This window comes from Canis lupus, chromosome 14 (genome assembly GCF_003254725.2).
Source record: "Canis lupus dingo isolate Sandy chromosome 14, ASM325472v2, whole genome shotgun sequence".
Taxonomy (NCBI): Eukaryota; Metazoa; Chordata; class Mammalia; order Carnivora; family Canidae; genus Canis; species Canis lupus.
In genome coordinates this window covers 25,674,266-25,688,222 of record NC_064256.1, presented here as the reverse complement: position 1 = coordinate 25,688,222, position 13,957 = coordinate 25,674,266, and the positions used below count along the sequence as shown (strand labels likewise).

The 13,957-nt window shown below is 35.2% G+C and overlaps 1 long non-coding RNA gene across 1 annotated transcript in view; it reads left to right on the top strand.

Annotated features, from left to right (window-relative positions):
- Positions 1–248: 248 nt before the first annotated feature.
- LOC112674802 (uncharacterized) overlaps positions 249–13,957 on the top strand; it is an 87,435-nt gene continuing 73,726 nt past the window's right edge. Inside the window, exons 1-2 of the long non-coding RNA XR_003145576.3 lie at positions 249–1,303; positions 12,340–12,453. This is a non-coding gene — a long non-coding RNA (uncharacterized LOC112674802). The remainder of the gene's footprint in view (positions 1,304–12,339; positions 12,454–13,957) is intronic.

The window sequence follows — 13,957 nt, the reverse complement described above, 5'->3', positions numbered from 1 at the left end:
CCCTTTACCAACCTATGGATAACTTAGAAAGAAACAAGATGTGTGGGACCCCTGGGTGGCTCAGTGGTTAAGCATTTGCCTTTGGCTCAGGGTGTGATTCTGGGGTCCTGGAATCGAGTCCTGTATTAGGCTCCCTGCAGGAAGCCTGCATCTCCCTCCGCCTGTGTCTCTGCCTCTCTCTCTGTGTCTCTCATAGATAAATAAATACAATCTTTAAAAAAGAAAAAAAGAAACAAGATCTGTGGGAAAATCAAGATTACTTCTTGGACTGACAGTTTGGCAGTATTTGTTGGAGATTCAAGGGGGTGTATCAAGTAAGCAGCTGAGTATGTGGATCTGGAGAACTGGAGAGAATGCATTTATGAGACATCAGCATATCAATGGTATTTAAAGGTAGGGTAGTGGTTAAGAATGTGTAGGGAGAACATGTAGATACAGAAGAGAAGGAGGTCCTGGACAGATCTGGGAGAGCTCCAGCATTTAGAGATTTTATAGAGAAGGAAGAGCAGGAAAGGAGACTGAGGAGATGAGCTCAGAGAGTCTAGTGTAATGGACACCAAACAAGGAATCACTTTCAAGAAGCAGGATGCTGGTGGTGAATTATGCTATTGCTGCTGAAAAGTTCAGAAAAGGACAGAAAATAGCCACTACGTTTGGTAACATGCAGCTTGCCACATGAGTGATTTCTATGGAATAGATGGAGGAAAGAGTGGAAAATGAAGAAAGGGAGACAGTGAGTATAGATGAAGATCTCCAGGCATAAACTAATCATATTAAATATAAACAGCTGTATCATAATTAAGTGGCAACTTAGTATACTAGAGTAAATGGGAAATTTACCAGTTCATCATTATACTACTCATCTCTAGATGGAAATTAATTAACAGAAGGTGATAGTGAGTGTAGATCCTATAAAGGGGAAACCAAAGTCCAAGAATGGAGTAGTTAGTCCAACAGGCTCAAAGGGAGAGTGACAATGAACCTGGAGGGAAGAATTGTTTCCATGACCACAGCGTTGACTTCAGTGAAGAGCAAGAATTCTTCAGATTTCATTATCTTCCGAGCAAAAATTTCCTCAAGACTATTTCTCTTTTTCCTTTTCCTATTAGACAGCCTTGTCACTAGTAATTCTTTGTCCCCAAATAACCTGATAACAGAGAGAAGGGAAAGACAGAGAGGAATTTTGATAGAAGGCTACAGATAGAGGGATTTATTTTGGAGATAAGATATTTTTGTGTTTTTTTTTCCCCCATGAGAGTGAAGTAGAGAAGATAGTGTGTAATCGGACGCAGCAAAATATGTAGTAAGTACCAAGTGTGGAACTTCTTTACAATGGTGTTATTAGTTGGCTTGGGCTGCCATAAGAGAGCACTACAGATTGGATGGTTTAAACAAAAATAAACAAAAATTTATTTTCTTACAGTTCTGGAAGCTAGAAATCAAAGATGAAGGTACTGGCAAATTCAGTTTTTGGGGAGAACTCTTTACTGTTTTGCAGACTGCCACTGTCCCCCTGTGTTGTCACATGATCTTTCTTCTGGGCATGTGCTTAGAGGGAGATCTCCGAGGTCTCCTCCTCTTCTTATAATGGGACGAGTCTTGTCAGATTAGGACCCCACCCTTATGATCTCATTTAACCTTAATTACCTCCCTGAAGGCCCAGTCTCCAAATGTAGTTACTTTGGGGATGCAAGCTTCAGCATATGAATTTGGTAGAGGGGACATGATTCAGTCCCTAACAGATGGTTTTACTCTTCTTAATAAATGAGGGTGCATTCCCTTTGACTTTAGTTAGTAAGGATTATGTACTCATTTATTATAGTTTATGTTCTCAAGCAAGACATGGCAGACTAGGAGTAGGATTTTGCCAGGGATTAAACTGGATTGGGAAATGAAGTAGTAGATATAAAAACAGTGTTTGAGAGAGTGAGGGAAAGAGGAGAAATAGACAATATTGTTAATGAGGGCTTCCTCAAAGTGGTTGGCCATTGGATTTAAACTAATGCTTTCCTAACTTTCTTCATGTTGTGGCAGAAAAATGATATAGAAATGACAGTTTTTGTGGTGTTTGGAGTTATCTGTGGGTCTGGGTGGAAAAATTTTGTATTGCTAATTTTATTTTTTAGTAATAGTATAATAAGAATAATGAATAGCAAATAAAATGGAAGATATTATTGAATTTGTAGGTGATTCTAAATAAAATATTTTGAAAATTTTAATGAAAAACTTGAGTTTGTTTTCTGAGAATATCATTTTTAATATCATGATGTTTTCTCCCTTAAAATGGCCATATACAATCAAAAATAAAAATTTTTATGTGATGATCTATTTAAATTCTAAATAGTTATTGTTGATGAGAAACATTATTCACATAAGTATATTAAAAATTAAAACATTCTTTAGAAAAATTTAATTTTACAAAAGTTGCAATCAGTTTTTTAAATGTTTAAATGTTAAATGTGGCACTTTTTTTGAGATAGTGAAATAAGATTTCAGATCCAATTAAAGTTTTTCAGACTAAGCATTTAAGTGTATACGCATTGTTAGAAGAATCATCCTGTAGCTAGATGGCTGCTGAAAGGGCAGAGGAACCATAGTATTATTTATGATGGTGAATTTTGGGATGTAGTCTCCAACTGTGACTGCAAGATGCCCTGCCTGACCTCATCCCAATGTTCTAGAGAATGGGCTATATTACTTGGATGTCCGGAATACAAACTCCTTCAATAGCATCCTGATTCATTTGTGGGGAATGAGCAGTGACTAACTGCTGAACCAGATTGTGAGAATGTCTAGGTGATAGAACACTTCCTTGTTCATACTCATTATTGTATGATAGAACAGGACACACCAAAGGATACTCATTATTTTTTGGTAATGATGAGTATTGGGCAGTTGGGCTGCTCCCTAAATAACCCCAGAGGAGGTTGCTTTGTGTAAGAGGTAACCAGCTGGGGCTATGGTAGATCTAGGCCCCACTGTGCATCTCTAAGGTTAAAGAGAGCATCATTTCAGGGAGCGCTGCTTAAATTTTGGAAAGAAGGAAGTAAAATCAGAAGAAGAACGATAGTCTCAGGAACTGGAGAAATTGTAACAGGAAAAAGAGCAGGTTCATTTATTCAGAGCTTAAATTCCAAAAACTCTTTGTTTTAATTTTTTTCTGAAAGCTCTTTGTATCCTTCCCCCCTTTTGTCTAATGAGACATGAATCACTTACCACACAATTCACACCTTTAAATTATACAATTTAATAGGTTTTCATATGTTCACATGTCTGTACATCACCACACTTAATTTTAGAACATTTTCATCACCTCAAAAAGAAAATCTGTGTTCTTTAGCTATCACTACTCTAGTCTCTTTTCTTAGTTCTAAGTAACCACTAATGTACTCCTCCCCGGAGGAGACACAGCATGTCATGCAGGGCCACATGGGGCTTGCAAGTGGGATTAGCAGGAATAAGCTGAGGCTGTGGAAGTCAGATTTTGTAGTAACCAGAGGATGAGGTGATCCCTGCTTCACATGGCTTATTTGGGATTGGCTTATTTGAATTTTGTGGGCTGACAGGGAGCTAGAACCCATTAGACTGAGGACTGAGTGGGTTGCAGCTGGTCCAGTTGCATATTAGGCAAGAGCAAGGTATCTCATGCTTAGAACTTTGGGACCCTATGAGGCCCAAAAATGTCAATGCAGCACACAAAATATTAGACCTTGTAATACAACAGGATCAATTTCATTCTTTTTGCATGTGGCTATCCAGTTGTTTTGTTTTGAACACTACTAGTCTTTCCCTATTGAATTTGTCTTGGTACCCTTGTTGAAAATCTGTTGACTTTTTCGATTGATGATGTAGGAGTTCATTTTTTGATTCTCAGTTTTTTTCCATTGAACTCTCTCTCTCTCTCTTTTTTTTTTTTTTTTTAACTGGTACCACATTCTATTTCTATTGTTTTGTATTGAGTTTGGAAACTGTTAGTCATCTTAGTTTTTTCTTCTTTTCTGGGATTGTTTTGGCTAACTAGCCAGGAAGTTGGAAGTTTTGTTGGAATCTTGTAGGTGGATCAAGAGTCAATTAGAAGAATTTAGGATTGTAGACTAAGGAAGAGCTTTCTTTTATCTTGTAAGTGCTGCTCTTCAAGAGAATGACACTTTTAAAAAGGAAGTACATAGAATGATAAAGGAGAATCCTTCTATTAGAATTATCCTTGGGTGATGAGGTACTTGTGAAATGTGTGATATACAAGCAATATAGCCCTTACATCCTTACATATTGACTCATTTAACTGTTTGAGTGATTAGTTTTATTTACTAATATTTCCAGATACAGATAGGATTGCACTTTCCTATACCTTGAGGTTAATGGAACTGGGTAATGAAATTGGAATAGAAGTGATGTGAGTCACTTCTACATAGAAGCTGTAAGAGCCAGTGGATTGTGGTTTTGTTTTGTTTTTGTTGTTTAAAGATTTTATTTATTTATGAGAGACACAGAGAGGCAGAGACACAGGCATAGGGAGAAGCAGACTCCGTGCAAGGAGCTCGCTGTGGGACTCCATCCCAGGACCCTGGGATCATGACCTGAGCCAAAAGCAGATGCTCAACCACTAAGCCACCCAGGTGCCCCCTCATTGTGGTTTTGATTTGCATTTCCATGAGTTGTATAAGTTCTTTATATATTTTGGATACTAAGCCTATAATGGCTATGTCATTTGCAAATATCTTCTCTCATTTGATAGATTATCTTTTAGTTTTTTGATTGTTTCACTTGTTGTGATTAGCTTTTTATTTTGATATATTCCCTATAGTTGATCTTTTGCTTTTGTTTCCCTTGCTTCCAGGAAACTGTTGCTGAAAAATGTTGCTGTGACTGATGTCAGAGAAATTACTGCCTGTGATCTCTTCTAATATTTTTATGGTTTCAGTTCTCACATTTAGGTCTTTAATCCACTTTGAGTTTATTTTTGTGTATGGTATAAGAAAATGGTTCAGTTTCATTTTCTTGTATGTGGCTCTTCAGTTTTCCCAACACTATTTGTGGAGGAGACTCTGTCTTTTACATTGTATGTCCTTGCCTTTGTTATTAAAGATTAATTTGCCATATAATCATGGGTTTATTTCTGGGCTCTCTATTCTGTTTCATTAATCTATGTATTTATTTTTGTGCCAGTACCATACTGTTTTGATTAGTATAGCTTTGTAATATATCTTTAAATCTGGGATTGCAATACCTTCAGTTTTGTTCTTTATCAAGATTGCCGTGGCTATTCAAGGGTCCTTTGTGATTTCACATAGATTTTAGGATTTTTTTATTCTAGTTCTGTGAAAAATACTATTGGTATTTTAAAAAAAGACTTTATTTGCTTGAGAGAGAGAGAGAGAGAGAGAGAACGAGCTCAGGTGCACAAGCCCCCTATGGGGTTTGATCCAGGACCCTGAGATCATGACCTGAGCTGAAGGCAGAAGCTTAACAACTAAACCACCCAGGTGTCCTGCTGTTGGTATTTTGATACAGATTGCATTAAATGTGTAGATTGCTTTGGGTACTGTGGACATTTTAACATTATTGGTTCTTCTAATCCATGAGCATTGATTATCTTTCCATTTCTTTGTGTCATCTTCAATTTCTTTCATCAGTGTTGCATAGTTTTCAGAGTATAGGTCTTTCACCTCCATGGTTAACTTTATTCCTAGGTATTTTATTATTTTTGGTGCAATTGTAAATGGGTTTGTTTAATTAATTTCTCTTTCTGCTACTTCATTACTAGTGTATATAAATGCAACAGCTTTCTGAATATGGATTTTCTATCCTGTGACCTTACTGGATTCATTTATCAGTTCTTATAGTTTTTTGGTGGTGTCTTTAGAGTTTTCTATATATAGTATCATGCCATCTGCAAATAGTGGACATCTTCCTTTTTTCTTACCAATTTGAGTGTATTTTATTTCTTATTTCTTGTATGATTGCTGAGGCTAAGCCTTTCCAGTACTATATTGAATAAAAGTAGTGATAGTGGAGATCCTTGTCTTGTTCCCGATCTTAAGGAAAAGCTCTCAGTTTTTCACCATTTAGGATGATGTTAGCTGTGGCCTTTATTGTTTATATATGACCTTTATTATGATGAGATATGTTCCTTTCAAACCTACTTTGTTGAGGAGTTTTATTGTGAATGGATATTGTACTTTGTCCTTTGTCAGATGCTTTTCCTGCATCTGTTGAAATGATCAAATGACTTTTTTCTTTTCTCTTATTGAGGTGATGTATTGCATTGATTGATTTTTGAATATTGAACCACTCTTGCATCCCAGGAATAAATCCCACTTGATCATGGTGAATTACTTTTTTGATGTATTGTTAGATTCAGTTTTGTAATATTTTGTTGAGGATTTCTGCACCTATATTCATCAGAGATATTGGCATGCAAGTCTCTTTTTTGTAGTGGTATCAGGCTAATGCTAGCCTCATAGAATGAATTTGAAAGTTTACCTTCCTTTTCTATTTTTTGGAATAGTTCGAGAAGAATAGGTGTTAACTCTTCTTTAAATATGTGGTAGAATTCCATCTATGAAGGCTCTGGTCCTGGACTTTTGTTTGTTGGGAGTTTTTTGATTACTAATTCAGTTTCATTGCTGGTACTCTGTTCAAATTTTCTATTTTTCTGATTCAGTTTTGGTATGGTATATGTTCCTAAAAATTTCTCCATTTCCATTTGTTCTAGATTGTCCAATTTTGTTGGCATGTAATTTTTCATAATATTCTCATAATTCTGTGTGTTTCTATGGTCTTAGTTATTTCTCCTCTTTCATTTCTGATTTTATTTGAAATATATGTCTCTTTCTCGCTGTGTCTCCTTCTTTCTCTCTCTCTCTTTTATTTTTATTTTTTTATGAATCTGGCTAAAGATTTATTATTATTATTATTATTATTATTATTATTATTATTGATCTTTACAAATAACCAGCTCCTGGTTTCATTGATATGTTCTATTTTTTAAAATTTCCATTTCATTTATTTATACTCTAATCTTTATTATTTCCTTTCTTCTACAGTTTTCTTTTTCTAGCTCCTTTAGTTGCAAGATTAGGGCTTTCTTTTGAGATTTTTCTTGCTTCTTGAAGTAGGCTTATATAGCTATAAAATTTCCTCTTTTGCTGCATCCCTAAGATTTTGGACCATTGTGTTTTTATTTTCATTTGTCTCCATGTATTTTTTTATTTCCTTTTTAATATCTTGGTTGACTATTCATTGTTCACTAGCATGTTATTTAACATTCATATATTTGTGGGTTTTTTTCCAGATATTTTCTTGTTGTTGATTTCTAATTTCACAGTGTTGTGGCCAGAAAAGGTATGTGATATGACTTCAATGTCTTTGAATTTGTCGAGCCTTGTTTTGTGGCCCAACATGTGACCTATTTTGGGGAATGTTCCATGTGATCTTGAAGACAATGTTCTGATTATATCTGGACATATCCATCTGGTTCAATGTGTAATTCAAAGCCATTGTTTTCCTTGTTGATTTCCAGTTTGGATAATCTGCCTATTGATATAAGTGGGGTGTTAAAGTCCACTACTATTATTGTATTATTATCAACTACTTCCTATATGTTTGTCATTTGCTGCTTTATGTATCTGGGTGCTCCCATATTAGATGCATAAATATTTGCAACTGTTACATCTTCTTGTTGAATTGTTTCCTGAATGATTATATACTGTCCTTCTCTATTTCTTTTTATAGTCTTTGTTTTAAAGTCTGTTTTGCTCAGTAAGTATTACTATCCCAGTTTTCTTTTCACTTCCATTTGCATGATAAATACTTTTCATTCCTTCACTTTCAATCTATTTGTATTTTTACAATAGGTCTGAAATGAGTCTCTTGTAGGCAGCATATAGAAGGGTCTTGCTTTTTTACCCATTCTACCACCCTGTGTCTTTTGACTGGAGCATTTAGTCCATTTACAATCAAAGTAATTATTGATAGGTATATACTTAGTGCCATTTTGTGACTTGTTTTATGGTCGATTTTGTAGTTCTTTTCTATTCCTTTCTTTTTTTGCTCTCTTCTCTCATGGTTTGCTGGCTTTCTTTGATGATATACCTGGATCCCTTTCTCTTCTTTTTTGTATACTGGTTTTTGATTTGTAGTTACCATTAGATGTATATATAATCTCTTCAGCATATAGCAATCTATATTAAGATAATGGTCAGTTAATTTTGAACTCACTCTTTACTCCTCTTTCCTCTATATTTTAGGTTTATTATGTCAGACTTTACATGCTTTTTTTTTTTTTTTTTTTTTTTTTGTGAATACCTTGACTGATTTTTATTGATATACTTACTTTTACTGCTTTTGTTTTTCCTATTTTTTTTTAACTCCTATTTATGGTCTTTCTTTCCACTCAAAAGCTCCCCCTTAACATTTCTTATAGGGCTCTTTTAATTGTCATGAATTCCTTTAACTTTTGTTTTTCTGGGAAACTTTATCTCTCTCTCTCTTTTTAAAATATTTTATTTATTTTATTTGACACAGAGAGAAAACAAGCTAGCAGAGCAGCAGGCCAAGGGAAAGGGAGAAGCAGACTCCCTGTCAGCAGTGGAGTTTGATTCAGGGCCCTTTGGTCATGACCTGAGCTGAAAACAGATATTTAATGGACTGAGCCACCCAGGTATCCCTTTATCTCTCCTTCTATTCTGCATAACAGCTTTGCTGGATAGAGGATTTTTGGCTGCAGTTTTTTGTTTGTTTGTTTTTGTTTTGTTTCAGCACTTTGAATATATCACACCACTCCCTTCTGTCCTGCAAAGCTTCTGTTGAAAAATCAACTGAGAGTCTATTTATAGAGTTTCCCTTGTATGTAACAGTTTTCTTTTATCTTGCTGGTTTAAAAATTTTCTTTATCACTACTTTTTGCCATTTTAATTACTACATGTCTTGCTGTGGACCTCTTTGAGTTGATTTTGTTGGGGGATCTTTGTGCCTGTTGGATCTGGATTTCTGTTTCCTTTTCCAGATTCAGGAAGTTTTCACCTACTATTTATTCAAATAAATTGTCCTGGCTTCTTTTCTCTCTCTTCTCCTTCTGGAATCCCTATAATGCAAATGTTATTATGCTTGATGGTATTTCTGAGTTCTTTACATCTATTTTCCTTTTTTACTCTTATTTTTCTCTTCCTCCTGTTTTGCTTGATTCCTTTCCACTACTCTGTCCTCTAGGTCACTGACCCCATCTTCTGATTCTCCTGGTCTATTTATTCCCTCTAGTATATTTTTAATTTCATTTATTGAGCTCGTTCTTTGTTATGTCATCTATCTCTTTGTTAAGGGTCTTACTGAGGTCCTCCATTCTTTTCAAGTCCAGTGAGTATCTTTACTATTACTTTAAATTCTCTATCAAGCACACATCTCAATTTTATTTAGATCTCTTGCTGTGGTTTTGTCCTGTTCTTTCTTTTGGGACATATTCCCCTGTCTCCTCATTTTGTCTTATTCTGTGTCTACTTCTTTGTGTTATGAAAGTCAGCTACATCTCCTCTCTTGAAAATAGTGGGCTTATGAAGAAGAGTTCCTATAGTGCCTTGCAGAGTTCCTTCACTGCCCCCCTGTTCACCAGAACCTTGTGCTTCAGAGTGTCTCCTATGTGTGTTGTGTTTACCCTAATGTGGCTGAGGCACTTTTGCCTTCAGTCCAGTCATCTCCAATGGCTCCTTTTGCCAGTTGTGGGCAGGGTTTGGTCCCTGTGTTAGTCAGCCAATCTGGGGCTGCCTTGGGATTTAGTTGAGTCAGACCAGGAATTTGCCAGAGATGCAGTAGTACTGAACTGCAAGAAAATGCAGAGGTGGAACATATGGTGCCAGCAAGTTTTGTGCTGGATGGAGGAGATCTTCAGCTGCCAAGCAACCATGGCAAGCCAGTTTAGAAGGGATAGATCAGCAGAAGCATGTGGAGCAGGGTGGCAGTATTAGAAAGGTTTGCATGGGTCTTCTCTGGGAGCGGCCTGGAACTGGGTTCTGGCTAGAGGAAGGCATGTCTACAGGAAAAGGCATGGGTGGATATGCTGTTAACAAGTTAGGTAGCAAGTGTTAGCACCACATTTGGTTTCTGCAGGTGTTCGTGTATATAGGCTGAGATGTAGGGGAGGCAAATATGTCTGCCAGCTCCTTTGTTTCTAGAGAAGTCTCTCAATGATCCATGATCCTCCAGCACACACTCTGAGATTAGTAAACAAATGTCATCATTATATACCTTAGGCATTTTTCAAACTGCTGCTTCAATGCTGTGTCTCCACAGGACTATTTGTTGTTATTTCTTTAAGGGTGGTGACTCAGTTTCCTCTCATCTTTCCGGGAGACTGCTGATTTTTAACCCCTCTGTTTGTAAGAATCATGAAATTTGGTCTCTTTGGTTTTCAAAGCCAAACATGGTGATTCGTCTTCCCCATGTGGGATCCCTGGCTTGAAATTCTGTTGTCCTCCCTCCCTGTCCCTGAAGTGTCTCTCCCTCTTGTGGATAGTCCTGAAGTCTATCTCCTGACTCTGTCTCTACTTTTCATACCCTCTTCAGTGTGGCCTCTTCTCTACATTTAGCTGTGCAGAGTTTGTTCTGCCATTGTTCCAGTAATTTTCTGGGTTATTTACTCAGATGTGGCTGTTATCTGTATCTGTGGGATGAGGTGTAGGTTCCTTCTACACCACCATATCCCCTAGAAATCCTGATCATTACCGAATTTATTACTACAGCATAGTGAAGTCTACCTTATAGAAAATTGGTACCAGAAGTAAACACTGTCATAATACAAAAATCTAAAATATGTGACATTGGCTTAGGCATTTGAAGTTAACCTTCAAAAATGGTTATTGGAGACTAAAGGGATAGAAAACAACATATTACTGTAGTAAAGCTCTTAAGGAAATATTACATGAAATGACTTAGAAGGAAAATCATGAACCAAATGAATTTCTTATTCTTAGGGAAGAGGTTTTAAAGAAACTATTATAAATGTGAGCTTCTCTTGATTGCATTTGACAAGGTATTACAAGATAGAAACAAGATCAAAAAAGAATTGGTCTACTTACAAGCAGGGATTAAAGAGAATAGAATGAGTCCATAAATTTAGAAACTTATAGAACTGGACAAACGGATGCTTCACAATCCCAACTAATACAAAATGATAAGACTATTAAAATTGAACTATAAATTAAGGATCAAACCTTGATGTTTGCTAATTATATTCATTGCTAAAACTCATGAGTGGCATAAGGAAGCATTCAGTACATACTCCAGATTGAGCAAAAAAGGCTTGCTTAACAAAAGATTAAAGTGGTTATCCTCTTGATAGTGTATTCATAGAATACATAATTGTATTGAAAGTGGGTAATACATGGTGGCAAAAAAGCAAAACAAACAAAACAAATAAATTAAAGAAATATGTCCAGAATTGAATTATGGCTGTGGCTCTTGGCACATTGAAGTGACTAGAATAAAAAAGATAAAACATTTGTTGTGATTGTAAGAAAGTGGTTCTGGTAAACTATTATCCTAGAGTACAAAAAGTGACTGTTTGAGGCTTAATATATTTCATCTATGGGCAGGAGAAAGCTCCTCAAACTTCATGAAGTGTGTATATCTTGATGCTCACTCTATGTGTGGCCAAAGAAACTAAGGGGAGAGAAGAATATCCCAAAGGATGAGCCAGGGATCATAAAGAAAATAAGAAGGGTGTTATTTTCTGATTTCTAACTGAAATCAATGTTTAATCAACAATCATTTCTCACCTCTTAAGGAGGTCCTCAGAATTCTGCCTTGAAGATTTCAAAATTGCTAAGGACCAATGTCTTCTACACTTTTTTTTTTTTTTTTACCTTTGTGAATGTATTTATTTTTGATTATCCTGCCCTGCTTCACTGTTGTATATTGGGTTTTTGGGAATAAAAACTTACCATTTTATTTTATAGCCTCTGGATCAAAAGAAGCCACATAAAATACTTTCTATTAATCTCTGGTGCAGAGTTTTTTGTACATCACCCAAAGAGCATGAGCTCTGAACTTGATGCCATGACTTTTGAATTGACTCCAAGAGGAAGTGATGAGTGCATTTTGCCTGTGGAAGAACAATGAATGGGATATTTTATGTGGTGTTGGGCATATTATGGTGGTCTTTCATGTTGTTAACCAAGTTTTTCCAGTTCTCTCCTTTATGGTGTATGGTAGAATTGTTTTTCTTGTACCTTTGAAACTTGATGGGACCATGTATCTTGCTTTGGTCAATGCAATGTGAGCAATAACATCATTTCTGGGTAAAATGTTAGAGTTTTTATGTGACTTGCTGTTGTCCTTTCTTTTTAGCTTGGAACATAGAGATGGAGACTTTTTCTGCCTGAGCCCCTGTGTGATGACATCCTAGGCTGACATCTTTCCCCTACCTACCCTGCCACCACCAGCGGACATGGGTGGATTGTAGTAAGAATATTGTTATTGTAGGACATCTTAGAATAAAATGCACAAAAGTCTTTGGTTTGGCAGCTTAATTTTGGAAAATTTGAATATATAAAAGTTTTATATATATCTTGGTCTACATCTTTATCTATATCTATCTCTATCTCTATGTCTATCTATCTATCTATCTATCTATCTATCTATCTATTTATCTATCATCTATCATCTATCTATCTATCTAGAGACCTAATATTTATTGCAAGCTTAATTGCTCCTCCAAGATCTAGACTCTAGCAGATAATTAATACACAATTAAAATGACATTGCACTGAGCCTCTGTGCTGTAGCTGCTGAGGTATTTATTAACCATCTTTACATCATCAATCATTATAAGCTTTCCTGACATTAGTTGGGTTTGAGATAAGCTGGAAGACTTGAAACTCAAGACTAGGTCTGAGGACTGGAAATATTTTGCTACCCAACTTTAGAGTAAAATGAATCAGAAGCAACTGGGACTAGCTCTACAAAACCAGATTTAATATGAGACTAAGCTTATGTTATAGAACTATGTTAGCTGAAAAAGAGAACAAGTAGCCTGTGTAAAGCTTGCTTTAAAACATTATTTTAGCATTTAATTTAATTTGAATACCAATGTATACAGATCACAAAATCAACTTACATTATTAAATTCTTTAGCATTTTATTGAACTAATCCATATCTGATGCATTATATAGAATAACAATTCCACTATACTTACTATGTAAATTAGCCCAAAACAATTTGGTTGTTACCTTTAGCTATAAACAGATATGACAAATTCAAGCTGATTTGGGAAATTATTTAATCAGTGAGAGATAAAATGTGTGCAAATGAAAATGAAATGTCATATTTTACAAGTCAATTTCAAATTGAGATAATATAATTTCTACATAAAATTTGAGCTTCTCATAAATATTAACAATGCAAAGTCAAAGCTGCATCTTTACATTTATATCACTCTACAATATTATTTTTCAAGGATATGTTAATATGAATTACAGAAAATGAAAAAACTTTATTAGAATGAAACTCAGAAAAAAAACTCTGTTTATGTATTTCCCTTTAATTAGGTTCATTGTATATTTGTATTTTATATATGAAGTTTATATTTCAATTACATATACAGCAAAAAGCTAATATTTACATATTTATCATTACATGCAGGCCCTGTGCTAAAAGCTCTCTCTCTCTCTCTCTCTCTATATATATATATATATATATATGCAAAGATACACATATATGTATTTTACATATACATATGTATATGTATTATACATATATATGTATTTTATCTTTAAAATTGGTCTATAAGTTTTATAATTAGGAAATAGACACTTAGAAAGTGTCTTATTTAACCTTAGAAAGGTTAAATAATCTGCCTAAGATTAAGCTGCTAATAATTGATAAAGCTGGAATAAGTCTCTGTTTTTCTGACTATAAGATTCATATTTTTATGCTATAATACTCCTGATTCTTCCCATAATATTC